The 16,174-nt window shown below is 24.9% G+C and overlaps 1 long non-coding RNA gene across 1 annotated transcript; it reads left to right on the plus strand.

Moving 5' to 3' along the window:
- Window positions 1–8,062: 8,062 nt before the first annotated feature.
- On the plus strand, window positions 8,063–9,591 carry LOC106768060. The gene is made up of 3 exons (XR_001376210.2): window positions 8,063–8,205; window positions 8,308–8,425; window positions 9,424–9,591. It is a non-coding gene; the product is annotated as an uncharacterized LOC106768060 (long non-coding RNA).
- Window positions 9,592–16,174: the final 6,583 nt, after the last annotated feature.

Genomic DNA, 16,174 nt, shown 5'->3' on the forward strand with positions numbered 1-16,174 from the left:
ATATATATATATATATATATTTATTTATTTATTTATTTATTTTTTCTAAAATTGTTTAATCAATATTTAAAATAATAAGAACACGAGTGTCGACATAAGTAGAAGTATATATACTTATCTAATAAAAATGGAAAAGCAACAAAATTTTTTATTAATTAAGTATGAAGGTAAAGATGTAACTTTTAAATAAAATATAAAATATATATCTCTTACCATTGCGAGTTTTGCTTTAAAATTTAAATATTTTTGTTAGAGAATTATATATGTATGAGATAAGTAATTATATACCATCATACTTATTATAAATAAATGTAAGTAATAGCAATGACATGAAATACAACCAGAAATTTTATAACATATTTCTAATTTTAATTCAAAAGGATTTTATTAACCGATAAAAAAATTTAAATTTAATTAAATTTTATAAAATAAAATTTACACAATCAAATCGTCCCAATCGTCTTACTTTTAATTGACATAGAAATTTTTAATCTTATATTAATCGTCACGTATCTGTGTTACGACGATATATGAAACGATAGGAGGTAATGATTTTATTGAATGAACTAGTTTTGTTGAATATGGTGAAAAACACGAATAACAAAAAGAGTTAAATTGAAAGATAGAAGAGAGATAAAAAGTGAAAACCTGGACGTATATCTGTAAGGCATTTGTGACATTGCAATCAAAGTACAATTGTCCCACTTTAAGCCATTTGCATCCAGCTGTAATATGTCCCTTCACGAATCATATTCATTAATTATAATATTCAATACAACCATGAAGAACACCTGCCACTGACTTATTGGATATCCAAAATTAGAGCTGTCAAAACGGGTAACCCGGTTCAACCCGGCCCGGTCCACCACGGGTTGGTCACTTAGTGAGTCAACCCAACCCGACTCATTTATTAGCGAGTCAGAAAAACTTGAACCCGGCCCGACCCACCACGGGTTGGTGGGTAAACGGGTTGGCTCACTAGCCCATTTAATTATATCTTTTTAAAATAAAAAAATACAAACTTTCTATAATTTAAATTTAAACAAATTTCACTCCTAAAAAATTATGTCAAAGACCAATTCCGACAATCAATAAAAAAATATTAGTAAAAAAAAAAAGAGAATTAGTACTCAATAACATCAACAAAAAATTAATACTTTGATCTGTAACATAAATTCCCAAATTCGAAAATATCAATAAGAGTTTGTTCAAATAATGTATACTCAAATTATTTAAATAAAATGAACAAAATCTGATACAAGCATGTCAGAACATGAAAAAAATCAATTCATGTCTTCAAATCCCCAAAACAAAAAACAAATTCGCAAATCTCTATATTTTTGTCATTATAGGGTTTTTGAAAAAAAAAAAAGAAAGAGAAGTGATAAAACAAAAATGTGGAGAAAAGAGAAGAAAAAAAGGAAGGGTGTTTTACCTGCTCCTTGAAGAATTTGAGTAAAGTGAGGGTGAGAGCACCGCCAAATTAGAGAAGTACCGTGAGAGTGATTTGTGAGAGTAGAGGTTACTTTTTTGGTATACATAATGAGTGAAGATAGTATTTTATTTTTTTAGGGTTTCATAAATAAAATAATAAATTAAAAAAATAAAATTAGGTAGATGGGTTGGTGGGCTAACCCGGCTCACCACGGGTTCAACCCGCATGAGCCGGATCTAAATGAGCCGGGTTGAAATCTGACCCACACATAAATGGGTTGTATTTTTCAAACCCAACCCGGCCCGAACCCGTGACGGGCTGAGTTGGCTCGCGGGTTGTGACCCATTTTGACGGCTCTATCCAAAATAAAATAGATATAACTTATAACTATTAAAATATTTCGTTTATAAGATTATTTTTAGTGTCGATTGTATTTTCATTAGTATAATTTAATTATTAACCATTACAAAAACTATGCATGATAAATTTATTAAAATGACTTACTTTATAATTCTCTTTTACGGACATATTTTTAATAAGTTTAAGGCTTAAATATGTATTTAATCTCTTAACTTTAAGTGAAAATTGGAATTAGTCCTTTTTCAAAACTTTGGTTTAATTTAGTTTTCTAACTTTAGAAATATATGAATTTAGTCCTTTTAATCAAATTTTGTTAACTTTATTTGATATTTCAAATGCGTTTTTCAGTTAACATTGAAACAAAAATATGTCAAACAGTGTGAACAATTCAAATGCTATCATGAAACATGCTTGAAATATCAAATAAATCTAACAAAATTTAGTTAAAAGAACTAAATTTATACAGTTGGAGAGCTAAATTAAACCAAAGTTTTGAAGAAAAGCTAATTCCAATTTTCACTAAAAGTTAAAGGACCAAAAACATATTTAATCTTAAGTTTAATAATATTTTTTAATAATTATTATCAGAATTTATACATTTTATTTGTTAATATTATAATAAAAAGTGGACACGTATATCTGCCATATATTTTCTCTAAGTTTAATTGAAATAAAAAGTTGATGTCATCATATACTAAATAATTAAAATAAATCTAGGAAAACATTTTTAAAATAAAACCCTACAATAAAAATGGAATTAAGAAATTTTTTGTTATAAAATATAAAAAATTTCCAACTATATTTTATATCCAAATACTTTGATATAGATTTTGTAAAAAAAAAAATGAAACAGACGAACAATATACATTTTACATTTAACCTTTCAACATTTCATAAGAAACTCAAATTATAAAATTAACGAGTAACTGCTATTAGTCACAAAAATTTTAGGCTTTTTATAAGTCAAGTCGATTTAAAGCAATAATTTAATCAAATATATCACCATGAATTCCGAAATCTTTATTACAGTGTAATCCGCATACATTATTACGATATTAAAGTGTTTGAATATAAATAAAAATAATATGTCCTACTCAAAACAAACATTTTTAGAAGGGTTAAATATGTTTTTCGTCCCTCAACTATTGACTGTTTTTGTGTTTAGTTCCTCTTTTAAAGTATAGTACAATCTAGTATTTCAACTTTAAAAAACCATGGTTTTAGTCTTTTTTACCAAATTTTTTAAACTTTATTTGCCTGTTTCAAGTACGTTACATTATAACATTTGGATTGTTTACACATTTTGACACATTTTTGCTTCAATGTTAACTGAGAAACACGTTTGAAACAGCAAATAAAGTTAAAAAAATTTGATAAAAATGACTAATACCAGAGTTTTCTAAAGTTGAAGGACTAAATTGTACTATATTTTGAAAGAGGGACTAACCACAAAAACGACCAATAGTTGGGGAACGAAAAACATATTTAACCCTTCTTAGAAATGTGTATATATTTTTCTTTTAATTTTATTTGTAGTATAACGGTTAATTATGATACATCAATCAAAATTAAAACTACGTACCAATTCAACTAAATGTAAAACAAATTTATAATACATATGAATGAAAATCTTGTCTTACAAACAGATTATTTTAGAATATTGAATTATATTTAAAATTTCTTTTAATATAATATACAACTAAAAATATTTTTTTGTGAACATTAATTATGTGAAATTGAATTAAATTTAAAATTAATCTCTATCAGAAATTTTCTTTAACTAAAACTAATCGCAATATTAATCTGTTTAAGGTAGGTAAAATCTGTAAGACCAACTTTTTAATAAATTTTGATCATTATGTGCATTAAAGGTATAATAAATTTATCCAATGAAAAACTTGTGCAAAACATCCTCAGACACAAATCTCCACTGTTTTTGGACAAAAATATATTACTGAACATAAAAGTGTTGTCAAAAGTTTACGAAGGTGTTTAGATGTGGCTATTGTTATAGTAATTAAGAATATGTTAAAATATTTTATAACAATGATTTGACATGTAAATTTATTCTTATCACATAATATAGTCTTGATTCATATATATAAGTTTATAGATAAAAAATTTCTATTTAAAAAACTTACACAAAAGTTCAATTGCTCGTCATAAAACTTTTTCATTTTAAAAACAAATATTATAAATCAAAATATTTTTAATTTATCAAAAAACTATATATAAACATTTTAATTTGACTAACATAAACTTGATAATAAATTTTAATAAACTTAGTTGTTTGTTTATATAGAAAAATTATGCAGGAACATATAATTTTAAAAATCATTGATTGACTAAACATATTTAATTTTCTTGACTAAATATATTTTTAAAGTATAAGATAATCATTTAATTTTGTTATGGGAAAAATTTATCTACATCTTACTCAAAATTAAATACCACATCTCACTTTGAAAATTTAAAATAATAAATTTATAAATAATAAGTTTATGGAATTTTTTTTATTATATGTTGTTTATTTTTATTTTTTTCTTTTTTAATGTATAGACTTAAAATTATAGTTAAATTCTACAAATTATTTATTTATATTTAATATATATATATATATATATATATATATATATATATATATATATATATATTCTCATATTTTATTATATTTCATGTTTGAAACTTTATCACAATATATTACTGTTTTATTAAATGTTATAAGTTTTCTTCTTTAAGAAATTGATAAAATTGATAAATATATTACAGTCACTGCATTAAATTGTATATTATGTATTTTATGTAATAGGATAATGTGACATAAAAATATTGATTTAAATATAATAAAATTACAATATATTAGAGTGCGTAATAAAATATATAATTTTATGTGTACATAAATGATATTATTTCAACGAATTAATTAAAGTATTGTAATATGATCAAATTCATCTTAATCGTGATCCAAACACACTTTATATGAGACTTAAGTGATGTTTTTCTTTTACTCCACTAAAAGGATCTTCTAAAAAAAGTTTTTTTTTTTTTAAGAATGAAATATGACAGATCCATGGTCATGGATCAAATTAACACCTTTAACAATACTAATAAATACAGCCCAATAATATAGATATATTTCTTTAAACGTGCACTAGTAGCTTTTCATAAACATGGTGATGTGATTCAACTTTGCCATAAATTAGAATCTTGCATGTTTATACAATTCAACATTTATATTGCTATACAACTTTTTAACTTCAATTATTTTTTGACGTATACATTTGATTAGTGTCGCTTCATTTTGGCCAATGCTTTTGTATAAATGAAAGGGTGTTTTATTTGCATGGTGTCTCTCAGCTCGGAAAATATCTTTAATCTTGCTTTGAATTCATCTTCGTTAACATAGGTTCATCACGTTTAAACTGTAATTTTTTTAAATTTTTCATGGATTCGTTAAAAATATTGAGTATTAAAATCATTATAAGAAAAAATTTATTATTTATAACAAAAATTTGAAAGAAATTGACAAAGTTTATAAATAATACAATTTTATCTATATATAAATATACAAATCCATAAGTAAAATGAAGAAATTTGGGAAAAAAAAGAAAATTTAGATAAAAATAAACAAAACGACTTAAAAATCTTTTTTGTCGATAAAGTCATACTAATCAACCAAATATTGATTAATATGTAATCAATCGAACACTATTTGAAAATAATTATTATGCTAAAAAATGAAATAATCCAAATATTTTTGGACATTCTTGCTATCATTTAAACTATTTGTATTTATATACATTAGAATTCCAATTCATACATCTCTCCGTTCGAGAAATAAAATAAGAGAATCGAAGTAAAATGAGAGTTATATTCACGTGTATCATATCAAATGAATCAAACTGATACAATGAATTCAATTTTTATGTTTTTTAGCCTTGGCTTTGGAATACAAAAGATATTTTAATTTTTTAATTTATATAATACAAGTAATGTGAAAACAAAAGTTCAGGTCAAAGCTTGAATCTAATAGATTATAAGGTCCAAAAGTGCGGCTAATCAAGAGTGGTTAGATAATTAAAGTGACTAAAGCACGCTGTATCGTGATTTTCTGTCCTTAAAAAAACAAAGATTAGATCTCCTATTTGCAAACGTCCACCACATGACGCATGCATGCACCAAATACATCAAATGACCTAAATAAAATAATTCCCGAGAACGTAACATAAGCCATCTATAAATTATATAGTTATTTTAGGGTTACTTAATGATTGTCGGTTCGCAGTCTAAAACAAAGTTTTTGAACTATACTTGGAAATACAGTGTATTATCACTTATAGATTATATTTATATACTAGATTTTTCAATAACCATAGTTTATTTATTATTTATATTCTACAATGCTTTTAATAATTGTGGTTCCTTATTATTTACAAATTATTGTTTTTTTAATAATTGTTAGTCTATTTTTTTTTTTGTACATTTTTAGACTTAATTAGTAATTTAATTTTTATATTTAAGTTTATGATTTGTTTTGATTTATATATTTATTTTTGACTCAATTGAGTCTTTATTTTGTGATTCCATATAATTGTGTCTATTAATTTAACATTATATAAAAGTGTTATATGTCAAAATTTAGGTTTGTAATATATTAAAATTTAGATTATTTTCTATTTTTATTTATTTTTAAATGTTGTTAACTTCAATTTATCGGAAAAAAAAAGTCATACTGTATATTTACTACAAAAGTAAAGACCCATCAAAGTCTTTTTAAAAAAATATGAACTCAATAGTATATGGATCAAAACAAATCAAACATTTAAATATAGAAACCAAATCAATAATTATGTTCCTCTACTCTTAATCTAGCAACATGGACAAAAACATAGCTAAAACCATAATGTGTGGATCTCACATAAACTAGAATTATAATGAACAATTATATATATGATTGATTATTGTAGAGCTGTCAAAACGGGTAACTCGGCTCAATTCAGCCCGGTTCACCACGGGTTGGTCTCTTAGCAATCCAACTCAATCCGGCTCATTTATTAGCGGGTCAGAAAATTCGAACCCGGCTCGACCCCCTACGGGTTGATGGGTAAACAGGTTGGCTCACTAACCCACTTAATTATAATTTTTTTAAAATAATAAAAAATTTCAAACTTTCTATAATTCAAATCGAAACAAATTTCACTCCCAACATGAATGTTTAATTAATTTTGAAAATAGGAAACTTAAATAAAATTTTCAAGCAAAAAAATAATAATAAATATTTTTTTATAAAATTAAAATTAAATTTTAATAAAATAAAATTAAGTTGGTGGGTTGGTGGGCCAACCCGGTCACTACGAGTTCAATCCGCATGAGTCGGGTTTAAATGACCTGGATGGAAATCTAATGCACATAAAAAAATACAATTTTTTCAAACCCAACCCGACCCGAACCTGTGACGGGCCGGATTGGCCCGCGAGTTGTGACCCATTTTGACAACTCTGGATTATTGTGAATGATGATTACAATTATCAACAATATGTCTTTAAATAATGAAGAGTCGTCTACACTAATGTATTATACAATTCTAAAAAAAATATAGGTTGGTCATGTATTCTTAATATAGTTCATTAATCGAGAATCCAATAAAGGGATGAACATCATAGAAATACAGCAAAAACAATAGCTTCAATTAATCTACACTAATAGATAAAAATTCTTTAATTTGAATTAAATAGATGATTACCTTATTTATATCTCTATGAATATCTTGTCATCATTGTATAACATAGTCACATTTGTTTATTACACCACAATATTAAATACCAACACAATTAATAAATGAGGAAGAAAAATAACTAAACAATATTGAACAAAAACTAAATAACCTTTGATAACATGTGAGCTTTTGTAATTTTAGAATTAATTTGCCTTTTAACATATTACATGGATAGTATAAACTAGCAAAGAAAGACATTGATTAGGGTTTGCTTATATAAAAAATTAAAACCACATTAATTTTGATTGAATCTCAAACAGAAAATTAAGATTATAACATGTAACAACTTAATCTTACACAAACTAAATTTGTCCACATATATAATATATTAATTACAGAAGAGTTATCCATAATGTAGTTTGAACGAATACACAGTATAATAAAGTGGATCGATCTTATCATGAAATTGAACTACTCCACAAAAGCAATAAGATAATCCCTTTGCACCACCTTTATTAAAGTTAACAATTTCAACCTTTCGTCTCCAACTTGTGTTTCTCTAGCTTTTCTGTCAGGAAATAGAAAGACTTGGAGAAAGCACAATCCTTGTTACTGCAGAAACCCTAAATTTAAGCCAAAGAAAACAACATTCTCCAAACACTGAAAATGAGTCACGATCAAAACCAGCCTCAAGGTACGTGTTAGCCAACATGCACATATTTCTCAAGAAAATCAACTATTTTGAACTTGTACACTGTCATTTTCTAATACATGTTGTATACAAACTATGGTTTAGTTTGGAATTCTGCTGTAGCAAATGAGTCAAAGGGCACTGCACCACCTCCACCTGTAATAATTGTCGAGGATAAGGTTGAAGAAACGAAATTCAAGGGTGATGGCTTTTGGAGAGGATGGTAACATCATCATTCGTATATTCTTAATTTATCAGTAATTACCTGTTTGAAAATTTAACACTGTTATTTGACTAAATTATTACTGTTAATTTTTACACATAAATGTAGTTAAAGTCAGAGTACTCATCATGGCATCACTTTTTCCCCGAGTTACATCTTAGACATGCATGATATATACTGCTACTAACTTCTGGAATATAGTTAAACAGTTTCATATTGTATATTTCAACATTATTATTATAAATGGATAATGATATCTTCACAACATTTTTTTAACATTTTAACACCATCTATATCTTGATTAATTTATGTTGATGTTTATTATTATTAATTGTAGAATATTTTTGCATAATTCATAAAATAACACGTGTTAAAATGTTATAAAAAATATTATCAAAAAATCATTATTCATTGTAAAACTATAGTTATGGTTGATGTGTTCTTTCATGTTTTAAAATCTCTGTTATGAGTCTTCGTCTCGACGGAGCAAGCACCGATGGTTGGTGGAGAATGATATTTATGACGACTGAAGCAGAGTTTTGAGACAAGGCGGTTCAACCGCTTTGTGTCGTTTGTAAGATGTTTTCTTAAATTCAAGATTTCTGGGAAGACAAATTACTTTTATATTCTTATTAAAAATAAATAAATAAAATAATATGTAAAATAATTTCAATTATCAACGAATAAATCAAGACACAATAACAATTACCTAAATTATATATCACAAAATTAATCATATCTACTCGTCTAATAAAGTATTTATTGTTGGATAATAACCTCATATAACTATTTATAATATAAAATATGTTAATGTTGTTTTATAAAAAAAATATAAATATATATTTTAAAACTATAGAGATGTAACATGAAGAGTGTAATTTCGTCATAAATTTAATTATTTCGTTCGAATATATATTGGTTATATTTGTTTTATTTAATTTATCAATTGTTAAAAATTTGTGACTAATATATATTTATTTTATTTAATTTGTTTGCAGTTGTGCTGGAATTTGTTGCTACTGTTGTTTGGACATTTGCTTCTGAGATATCGGGAATATACTATGCATATAGTAGTGCAAGTATTATATTTCTGAATAAAAAGTATATGTTTGTGCGTGTAATATTATAAGGTTTCAATATCTATGGAATCTACATGTATAATTAAATTTTATTCCCTTTTTTTTTATAATTTCTGTACATTTTATTGTATTATAAAGCTTGTAATTTATAGTTTTATTAAAATGAGAGTACTTTTATTTTTTCAAATTTACTGAAATGAATAAATTTTTAAAAATTATATAAATAAGTAAATCCTACCTCTAAAATAGCACCTTAAGATAAAGTCTTGCTTCCCACAATAGTTGTACAGTTAAATAGAAGTTGTGTTTTAAATAGAGAATTTTTTATTCTTTTACTTTTGTGTTCTAAATGTGGTGAATGAAACATACAAATTCACCTTTTTTATACTGTTTTACAATTAGTTTTTTTCTTGTTTCAGATAAACATTTTTTTTAATTTTAAGAGTTTCTAATTATTTGATTAATAAATTAAAATTTAAATACTATTATATGTTTCCAAAAACATTCATATATATATATATATATATATATAATAATAATAATAAATTATAATATTGATAATAAATAATAATATATTAATTTTCATAACATTTGGGAAAGAGAAAAAGTAGAAAGATGTTCATTTGAGATGATGAATTTGAGGGAGTGAATGGATGAATTTTGATGGATTTGAAAATAATTTTGTATTGTTTCTTTAAAGAGATTTGAAAGTGAAAAATGAATGCATTTTAAGGAGAAGTTTGTGAGAGATATAATAAATAAAAAATGTTTTAATAAATTAAAAAATAAAATTATTATTTAATTTTATAGAAAAATTAATATATTATTATTATTATTATTTATTATCAATATTATAATTTATATATATATATATATATATATATATATATATATATATATGTGTGTGTGTGTGTGTAATATTAATATAAACCCAAGGAACGGTTATGTTATTTGATTCCTTCCCTCTCATGCCGATATACATCTAATACATTCGTGCATCACTTACACTTGGAATCAATTCCATAATCAAGTCCATCACTCCACACACTTACACAGAATCGGTTCCATAATAAGTTCTCCTACAGACACATGGATATGGAATCCTTCAGCTTGGAAGGTATATGTTTTACACCAATGATCAATACACGGAAAAGGGACATTGTGATAACATGTTATTCAGACAAATCCTTTCAACTTGATATGATGAAATTAATGTTGTATTTTACAAATCATTCATACCCGGGAATCCATTCTACCAAATTCGTCTATCCAACAAATTATTACATGCAAACACAATCATAATAAAATTATTATTATTATGTCATTCACTAATAAGTAAAGTTGAAAATTTGGTAGAAATTTTATGACATTCTCTTTAACAGTTAGAATTATGGAACAGAAGGTTTGGTTGTAAAAATAAAAAATAAGTTTACACAGTTGCTTTACTTTAAATTTCTTTTTCTTAATTATCTTCAAATTTGAAACCTCTATTACTTTGATATAATGTCTAGTCATATGTATCTATATTTAATTTAGTGGAACAAAGCTTGATCGATTAACTTGTATTTGTAATTTTTATTTCTCACAATGTGAGAATTTTTTTCACATTAAAAATTTCAGTGTCTTTAGCAGTTGATGTTACTTTTTTTTCTTGTAGAAAAAAATAGTATTTTGGTTGACAAGTTTTTATTTTTCTATTTGGGGATATCATGTCTCTTTGTTTTAGGCTATATTTACTTGTTTGAGTGAAGTTTATTGAGATGAAACTACATGTGAACATTCCAAAATGTAAAATATATGATAGGTAAAAGGAAAATAAATGAAACAATGACAAAGGCACGAAGAAAAATAGGGAGGAAAAGAAAAGATGACACTAAACTTTAGCACATGTAGTGAAAGAAGGATTGAAAAAGAAAACGAAGATAAAAGTTTCAGAAGAAACACAATTAATGGATGATGGATTTTTTCGAATGGAGATTCATCACAAAAATTACATATATAACTCCAACTCAAAAATTAACTTAAAACTTTAAAACTAATAAATTTATCAAAAAAAAAATTCTTACACGTTACTTAACTTTATCATTTTTATTAAATATATATAAAAATAAGACTTAGACTTAAATTATCTCAAACCTTGCACACAATTAAAGATTTGAAAATGATAAATTATATCAAGGTTACACTAAACCAAATTATGTGTAGACATTAGGAATGATAAATTAGTTTTAAACGAAATTTGTAATATACATTATTATTTTTGTGACTTTCATTGATGCAAACATTTTTTTTTCTATATAAAGCACACAGACTAGATTAAGAGAGTAGTTTTTATAAATTTTAAGAAATTTTAAAACTTATTTTTATAATTTTACTTATTAGAATAAGCTGTAATAAAATAGATAGATAGTGTAATTTGATTATTGATTAAAACCAAACATTATAATTATTAAACAATCTGGTTACATGTGAAAAACTTTCAATTCGCCAAGAGCCGCAACTCCATCATGAATTGGAATGATTTAAAGCAATAAAAGGTGTATGATCATTTTATAAATTTACAGTACTTACCTTAAAAACCATTTCTCATATAATTTTTCCATTGATTCACAATAAAATTTTTACATAGCATCCGTCTATAAAAACTAAAGTCAACAAAATTATATGTATAGAAAGGGAAAAGTGCATGAACATTATCTATTATAAAAACATGAAATATTTCACTGTAGAAAAATATCATAAAATGTTATTATTGCTTTATATATATATATATATATATATATATATATATATATATAACACAAGTAAATTTAATATAACACTAGTGATTTTTTCTCTATACGAAGACGTTTGGTAGAAAGATTTTCTTGCACTCAACAACCATAATTAATAAGAATAATTAAATTTTTTTTTGGTTAACAAAAATTTTCTTAAAAATATTTATACAATTTCCTTTTAGAAATCAAGAGGTAATGTAGTATTGTCATTTTGTTACCACATTAGAAACTAAACTAAACAAACATAACTTACTTTCCAAGGTTGAAGAATTAAAAAATAAAATAAATTCTCTACTAATAAATGTAGATACATTATGATATCACATAACATTCGGTGTGATGTAATATTTAAAAAAAAAAAGTTCAACAGCTTTGTGTAGTTCTCTTATTATGCTTTTTTTCTTTAATCTGTAACGTTCAATTTGGATTTTTTTAAAAACAATTTAATATAATTTTTCTGTTAAATCAATGGTAATTAAGGATAGTTCAACAATAACAAAAAACATAAATAATAAATAATAAATTATAAGTTAAAATTGATTTATATACTAAAATGAGACCTAAAATGTCATTGTAATAACATCATTACCATAAATCAGGTGAAAAATAAAAGGAAATTAAGAAGCTGATAAAATAAGATGATGAGAAAATAAAAATAAAAAATATTATTTATAATAATGGAAGGAAATTGAAATGAAGAGAAAGAATGAAGAAGGTGTGAGAGATGCAAGAAGAGAAAGGAAGAACTCACTGGTTGTTGTGAGTGGAAGGGAGAGGCTTGGCCAAATGCGTCGGGTGGTTTTCTCCAGCGACGATTACCAAAATGTTAGGTCCTTCTTCAATTTCTGCTACTGTTGTTGCTGTTATTCCTCTTCTCAGGTTCATCTCAGCTTCTCTTTCAGAATCAGGCCTTCGACACCGCGAACACACCACCACCAACAACGCCAAACCAATCACTCCAAAAATCGGTGCAAGACCACCGTACAGAAACGAAGCTGAAGAGTTCCACCATTGGATCCTCCCCGTCTCATTGTTACTCATCGTCTCGTTCATTTTATCACTCAATCCTCAAACATTTTTCGCACAGAAATAGAGATTCAACAGCAGTTATATTCTATATATATCTACTCAACCAGACTCTGTTTTTTCTACACAACTCAACCAAACTTCTAAGTTCTATCTTTAACTTTTTTTTTCTTGTTATTGCTCTGGAAGTAATTGAGGGGTTTTTATTTTATAGGTGGTTATGGACACCCATTATTTAATTTCAACCTAGGGTTCCAATTTCGAACCTTATTTTTACGTTCTTCAAAGACTGTGTATGGATTATTATTATTATTATTATTATTTTTTAAATGTATGGAATAATAGAATCTTCATATAATTTATTTATAATTTTGGTTCCACAAAATTTTGGCGCGACTTTAAGGAGAAAATAAAGGTTATGAAAATAAAATAAATCCCTTTAAAATTAAATATTGATATTTTTCTTCTTTTTATTTATAATTTGGATGATGATGGCGACCACGTGGTTTTTGCCTTACCATAAATCCAAAAGACGTTGATTTGAACATACAATGAAAAATATGGTTTTGTGGTAAGGATAAATTTAAGCATTTATTTTAATTTCTTAAAGTTGTCCATTCAGAAAATGGATTCTTGCGAAATTCCAAAACGAAAACTGTGTGTGTATATATATCACTCAATTTTATGTTACCTAGATTTAATCACACACACATTGTTTCATTACATGAAAATGATGTTTTTTAAATTGAGACGTTTAGTAGATCATTAAAATATGTGAAAAGAAAATATACCGTAAATTTTCACAAAATATATAAAATATAGTGATAGTGATAAATGGTGTAAAAGGCATAATTAAATTAACATCTAATGGAATAAAGAGGTAGAAAAAAATAATAAATAATAAGTTCACAGTCATGTTCTTATCCCAATTAGATTTGTAGTGAAATTAAGTTTTGGAGAGAAAATAAAAATTACATGAATTATCTGTGAATGAAATTAATTGGTATTAGACTCTTGAGCTGTGAGAGAATTCTTATTTAGCCAATCACATCTTCATGTAGTAGGCATAATCTCAGCATCTAAGTTTCCATAAAAATACTAAATTTGAAGTTTTCTGCTAAACTCTGAGAAATTTGAAAATTCTAAAAGTAGGAACCTAGTTAAGATAATGGTCACAATCCACGCTCTTTAATATGTCTATGGTAGTAATTAACATGAATTTGTACAAATGAATTAGAAATAAGTAAAACTCCTAATTTTCTTTCATAGTAAGAAACGCAAGTATGTATAATATTATTTTATATATATATATATATATATATATATATATATATATATATATTAACTTTTATTTAATATTTAGATATTATTGATAAAGAATGAAATAAATCATATATTTAATTAGTATTTAGGTTTTTATATTTTTTGTTTTTATTTATATTGGTCTCCTTAATTTTTTTTTCAATTAAATATTATTTTTGTGTTAAATCAATTTAATTTAGTTATTTTCGTTAAATTTGCTGGAATTAAGATAGTATATGTAAATGCTACATGTAAGTTCGTAATAAGAATTTGCAGTTTTGATCACAAAAAAATTGCACTAGATAAGTTTATAAACTTATTAAGAAAAAAATTGTAGGAAGATTTATAATTTTTGTTAAAAAAGTTGTATTTTGAATGATAATATTTTGGTAGAGTAGAGTATAGTGACTGTACCTTTCGAAACACTTTTTAAAGATAAAACTATAATAAAATTCTAGACTTCAAAACAGACAATATCTGTCTTAAATATAATGATTAATCTTCAAATTTCTTGACAAAATTAAAATTGAAATAATATGAATTAATTAAAACGCGATATTTAATTATAATAAAAAAAACAATTCTATACATATTACAAACAAATGTGAATAATTCACGATAAAAAAAATTATGATGTTTTTTTTAATTACTTTGATAATTAAGTAAATTGATTAACAAAATACTAATAAATGCAATTAATTACATGGATCATACTCACTTAAGTAAAAACACTATAAACACAATATAAATAATATACTCTACACTTATTAATAATTGTATTCACTATCATCTAAAATATTTGACTAACATGAGCTTGGAGTTATGTAAAGTTAAAAACATTTTAAATTTTATAAGAACAATCCCTTTATTTAATAACTGGAAAAGGATTATATTTTCTCGTTATATTTAAATTAAACTTTTACTCTTCTTAAAATTTTTAAATTTATAGTTATTTATTTTTAAATTAGGTTAAAAAAACAAATTTTAAATTTCTTCAGCCAATTCTGAAATGTCCTACTTTTGGAAAACTATCAAATAAATTATAGGGACTTAAATTTCTTTCGTGCTACTAAATTTTTTTCGATCACCTATTCATTTTCTGAATGAACTTTATGTATCTGAGTGGTTGGTGAAGACATGTCAAAAGTAATTATATATATATATATATATATATATATATATATATATATATGAGATTTGCTAACTTGCGTACCAGGTTTCAGTAAACAAAAATACCCTTATATATAATGAATTCTAAGTTTTAAGGTTAAGGGTATTTTAATAATTTTCATTCTCAAAATTAAAAAAAGTAAAAAAAGAAACTCCCAAACCCTTACCCACCTCCCTCATGTAAAGAATAAAAAAGTATAATGCTATTATTGCCAACTGAGTACGTTTATTAAATTAAAGAGGCTATTAAATAGCACTCATGTAACAAAATAGATAACAACTAAAAAATAAAAGTGCCTAGAAAGTAGGCATTATTTATGCAGTAACAGAAAGTGCCTACAAATGAGGCATTATTATGCAAAATAAAATATCTCTTCATTCCCTCCCTTAAACTG

Source organism: Vigna radiata, chromosome 7 (assembly GCF_000741045.1).
Source record: "Vigna radiata var. radiata cultivar VC1973A chromosome 7, Vradiata_ver6, whole genome shotgun sequence".
NCBI lineage: Eukaryota > Viridiplantae > Streptophyta > Magnoliopsida > Fabales > Fabaceae > Vigna > Vigna radiata.